This window comes from Lactuca sativa, chromosome 1, assembly GCF_002870075.4.
Source record: "Lactuca sativa cultivar Salinas chromosome 1, Lsat_Salinas_v11, whole genome shotgun sequence".
Taxonomy (NCBI): Eukaryota; Viridiplantae; Streptophyta; class Magnoliopsida; order Asterales; family Asteraceae; genus Lactuca; species Lactuca sativa.
The window spans coordinates 164,465,776-164,471,734 of NC_056623.2; positions in this window are offsets into that span (position 1 = coordinate 164,465,776).

Genomic DNA, 5,959 nt, shown 5'->3' on the forward strand with positions numbered 1-5,959 from the left:
AAAGTTCAAACTGTATATTTAGGCTCCTAGGATATGGTTTCCATGTAAAGTTGCAAGCTTTACATGCATGCAAGACTCCATGAAGCTAAAACACTCATAACTAGTCTTAGAAGAACTTTTGGACTTGGAGGAGGGCCAAAGCTTCCTAAAGCTTGAGGCTTTATCTCCATAAGGGCCTAGAGGAGTCCAGATCTGAAACTATGCCTTTGTGACAAGCTCAAATCCGAAAGTAGCTCCATTTTGCACCAAAATGCCCATATTCTCACATAAGAAGAGATCTAATAAATGGAAGGTCAAGGTAAAGATTTTTTACCTTCAAAGGCAATCTAATAAGATGTAGATACTAGATCGACACACTTCTTCCTGTTCCAAGACTCTTAATCTTCAAGTTTCATCAACAAATGCACCAAAAACACACTTTAGCCTCTCACACACTCAAGAATAGGGTTTAGATCGATTAGGGTTACTTCTGGCCATCAAAGGGTGTAAGGAGGCTGGAGGAAAGGACTTAAGGTCCTTTAAATAGGGTGCAAATCCAAAATATTATGGTTTCCATGCACAACCTCTACTCGTCGACGTGGGGTCCTTCAACTCGTCGAGTAGAAGTCATAAATCACGTGGGCGGACTATGTTCGAATCGACGATTTAGGGCTTCCAACTCGTTGAGTTCCTTCAATAAAATGAATATAAAGCTTTTAAAAATCATACATGGGAGTCGGGCTGTTACAATTCTCCCTCACTTGAAATAGACTTCGTCCTTGAAGTTTGCTGCGGCAAACAACTCCGAATAATGCTCCCGCATCTCTGGCTTCGACTCCCAAGTCCACTCGGACCCCCTCCGATGCTCCCATTGTACCTTTAACAAAGGCACTTCCTTGTTCTGTAGAACCTTCACTTTCCTCTCCAGAATGACCGCTGACCTCTCTACGTAATTCATGCGACCGTTGACCAGTATATCATCCAATGATACCAGTGCCTCCTCATCTAATATGCACTTATGCAACTGTGAAACATGGAAAGTGTTATGGATCTGACTAAACTCCTCCAGGAGATCTAGTCTATATGCCACCTTGCGAACCCTATAAATGATCCTGAATGTCCCAATGTATCGGGGACCCAACTTTCCCCTCTTCCTGAAGCGGATAACACCCTTCCAGGGTGAGACCTTCAACAATACCATGTCGCCGACCTGGAACTGTAGCACGGATCGACGTCGGTCGACATAACTCTTCTGCACACTCTGGGCAGTCTGCAACCGCTGCCTAATCTGTTGAATCTTCTCGGTAATCTATAGAACTACCTCGGTCGGACCCATCACTCTATGATCGGCCTTGCCCTAACAAACCGGGGTCGACATATCCGCTTATATAATAGCTCGAAAGGTGGAGCACCAATGTTGGAGTGATAGTTGTTATTGTAGGAAAACTCTGTAAGGGGTAGGTGGGAATCCTAGATCCCACCAAAGTCAATGACGCAAGCCCTCAACATGTCCTCAAGGGTCTGTATGGTCTGCTCACTCTGGCCATCGGTTTGCGGATGATAAGCTGTACTAAAATGCAGCTGCATGCCCAGCTCCTTGTGGAACTTCTGCCAAAAGCAGGAGGTGAACCTAACATCACAGTCGGAAAACAATAGAGATCGGAACTCCATGGCGAGCAATGATCTCGCAGACATACATGTCGACCAGCCTCTCGGCTGATGAGCTCTCCCGTATGGACAAGAAATGGGCACTCTTGGTCAATCAATCCACGATGACCCATATATCGTCAAATCCCTTCTCCGTCCTAGGTATCTTGGTAATGAAGTCCATCGTGATCTATTACGATTTCCACATGGGAATCTCTAGAGGTTGCAGCTTACCATGCGGCCTCTGATTCTCGGCCTTGAACATCCTGTAGGTCAAGCACCTCTCGACATACCAAGCGATTTCTCACTTCATGCACGACCACCAGTAGCTCAAACTCAAGTCTCGATACATATTGGTAGCCCCTGGGTGAATAGAGAAGTGAGACTTATGAGCCCCTCCAGAACACTCTGTTTGACCCCACCAGACATAGGAACCTTCTGTCTTCGTCTGCTAGAACCTTCAAGGAAGATGCAAAAGGAAGTATAGTTTGTAACCATGTTGATTGGGGAGTCTTATTGCCTTTAATTCCTATTTGAATCAGTTTGTAACCATGTTGATTGACGGTTGAATACCTGACGACCTTCCGGTGTCATAAAATAGTAAAGTGACATTTTGTCACCCCTTGGCCTTACCGGTTGGGGCTGTAGTTAGCAATCGGGGTGTGGGAGTGTCTGTCCTGTATAGATAAATACACACGATGCCCACTCTCCCTCCAGGAGAATCTAGTTACAATGTGATACAACAATGTATTGTTGTATCATGAAGTAGTATTTCACATTCTAGTTATCGTATTCTAGTGTTTGTATGGTATATTCTCTTGTATAGTATAGTGTATGTTCTCTTAGTTTTCTCATCATAGTATGTTCTTTCTGATTCTCATAATAGTAAGTTTGTATTGACTCTTAAATGAACTGACTCTTTTATGTTTCATTGTACTAGTAATAATGAGTAGTAATCTCTTATACTATACCTATTATAGTTTACTAGTAATGTTGTTTGAATGATTGCGTATGTATTGAGCAGAAATAAAAGCTTTTATATCTATATACATATACATAATATATAACTAAGGTTCAAACGACACTCAGACAAACAACCGAATACTCTAAGTCCACAACCAAACAAGGAACAGAAAATAAAGCGAATTATCAGTCCTAAGTCCTTTCAACCTTATTTATATAACTATATCTATATAGGCTTTGATTTTTACAATCCATCTGTTTAAAAGAGTTTAATAAAGAGTTTTAGCATAAAAGAGCTTGATAAAATGTTTTGTAGTAGATATTTGCTAACATAGTTTTGAAGTATAAGAAATCTATTGGTTTGTTCTAGTTATTAATCACATGTGATTGATATAATAACTACAATGTTCAACATGTATCCCCCCCATAAAAGCATTTAAAATCATTTAAAAGGTAGATTAAGGGGTATGAACTCACCTGTAGTGAGTGGTTCGGATGAAAGAGTGGTATAGCATGCTAAGTGTCAAGTGAAGACTTGGGCACACACAGATCCTATTTAGCATATAATGACACATATATGATTATAATTAGTGTTTATTCAACTAATTAGGTAAGGGAAACACCTTAGGGACTAGGGTACACTTGAATGGAAATGTGAAAATCACAAATGATTGTGTATAAGGTGAGTTTACGGCCACACTTGGAGTTTACGGCCAAATATTCACGGTTACTTGTGTTTACGGCCAATGAGTTTATGGCTAAGGAGTTTACGACCGTAAACTCATGATGAAAAGTGTCAATAGGGGTGTTTTAAGGACATACAAACCATAAGGAAGGGTTTTAGCCTCAAGTCCAAGCGTTAGGAAGAGTTTAAGGCTCATAAGCACCTCAAACTAGGGTTTACGGGCAAGGGAGATGCTCTACGCCGTAAATACCTCTTGTTCTTGGGAATGCACGATTTCAAGGTGTTTAGCATGTGATTCAACTAGATATCGAGTATAGGGAAGTAATACTTACGATATAGAAGCTTAAAAAGGTGATTTTGAACCAAAACACAAATGTGTTCTTGGTGTTCTTGAAGATCTAATCCCAAAAGATGAAGTTAGTGGATTGAATCAAGGGATAATGCTAGATAAAAAGATGTATCAACTAGACAAGGGATAAAACACTTACATTTTGGGAAGAAAGGTGAATATTCTTGATGGTTGAGAGCAAAACCCGATATCTTGGCTTGGATATGGTAAAAGTGTTGTAAAAATGGCTAATTATCATATATATATATATATATATATATATATATATATATATATATATATATATATATATATATATATATATATATATATATATAGGGGGAGTTATCGGCCAGCCAAGAGTTTACGACCAGCCTTGAGTTTACGGTCGTAAACTCTATTTTACGGCCATAAACTCCAATCCTTGGAGTTTTCCGGCTTTATGCAGTGTACTGAACTCTAGAATATACCTTTTAGCATTCCTTATGGTGGGTACTTGGCTTAGAATTTTTCCACAGACTCTAAACAGTGCTACAAGTTAGTAGAAACAAGTCTGACTTTGACTGAATTGAATGGTTATACAAGATAGGAATTTCGGGTTGTCACATCATCCCCCCGTTAGAGGAAATTTCGTCCTGAAAATAGAGTTTTAGGAAATTTATTGGTTACAAATAACTAAGCGAAAAGATGAGGATATTTTAGTTTCATTTGGTCCTCGTGTTCCTAGGTGAATTCAAGCCCTCGCTTGGCATTCCAGTGAACCGTCACTATCAGGATACGGCTTTGATTCGTTCGCTTGACCTCTTGGTCCATGATCTCTACTGGTTGCTCCACGAAGTTGAGGCTCTTGTTCATCTCGATCTCGTCTAGTGGGATTACAAGAGTCTCATCGGATAGACACTTTTTCAAGTTCGAGACGTGGAAAGTAGAATGTATGTTACTAAGTTCGTGAGGTAGGTTGAGTTTGTAAGCTACATGGTCGATTCTAGTGAGAATTTTGAAAGGCCCTATGTACCTTGGATTTAGCTTTCCACGCTTGCCGAAGCATATCAAGCCCTTCCGGGGTGAGACTTTCAAAAGGACGCGGTCTCCCACCTGAAATTCCAAAGGTTTCCTTCGCTTGTCTGCGTAACTTTTCTGTCGGTATCTAGAGGCTTTCAATCGTTCACGAATATGAACGATCTTCTTTGTCGTTTCCCAAATGATCTCTGGACCTATGATAGTGCTGACAGGGATCCTTCCTTTAGCTAACTGTGTGTCACCCACCTCAGCCCAACACATAGGGGATCTGCACTTTCGACCATAGAGGGCTTCAAATGGAGCAACCTTTATGCTCATGTGATAACTATTGTTCTAGGAAAACTCGACAAGGGGTAAATGAGTATCCCATGCCTTCCCAAAGTTGATCACACAGGCTCGTAACATATCTTCCTAGGTTTGGGTAGTTCTCTCACTTTTTCCATCGGTTTGTGCATGATAGGCTGTACTCATGCCTAGCCTCATTCCTAGGGAACTTTGTAGTGACTTCCAGCACCTTGAAGTGAATATACTATCTCTATAGGAGATAATGGATATAGGAACACCATGTAGTTGTACGATTTCCCTAATGTATGTTCGGGTTAGTTTCTCCATCTTGTCAGTTTCTTTGATGGGCAGGAAGTGTGCAGACTTGGTTAGCCTGTGCACGATCACCCAAATGGTATTGAGGCCACCTGTTGTCTTGTGCAACTTGGTTATGAAGTCCATGGTGATCCGCTCCCACTTCCATTCTGGTTTCTCTGGTTGCGGTAGTAAACCTGAGGGTTTCTAGTATTCGACCTTAAGCTTAGCGCAAGTAAGACATTTACTCACTAAGGTAGTAATCTCTGCTTTCATGTTAGGCCACCAATATTACTTTTTAAGATCCATATACATCTTATCGGAACCTGGGTGGACGAAAGATCGAGTGTTGTGTGCTTCAGTCATGACCAAGTCTCTGAAACCACCGTGATTCGGTGTCCAAATTCGGTCCATGAGATATAAGGCTCCGTCACCCTTGACTTCAAAGTTTTTATCCATCCCTCTCAGGGATTCACCTGCCACATTCTCAGGTTTCAAAGATTCACACTGAGCCTCCTTAATTTGTGTGGACAAGTGTGAATGGATAGTCATGGTCAACGATTTGACTCTACGACCAGAGTATTCTTTTTGACTTAGGGCGTCAGATACTATGTTGGCTTTACTGGGATGATAACGAATTTCATAGTCATAGTCATTGAGTATCTCGACCCACCGTCGTTGTCTCATATTGAGCTCCTTCTGATTGAATGTATGTTGGAAACTTTTGTGGTCTGTAAAGATAGTGCTTTTCATACCAT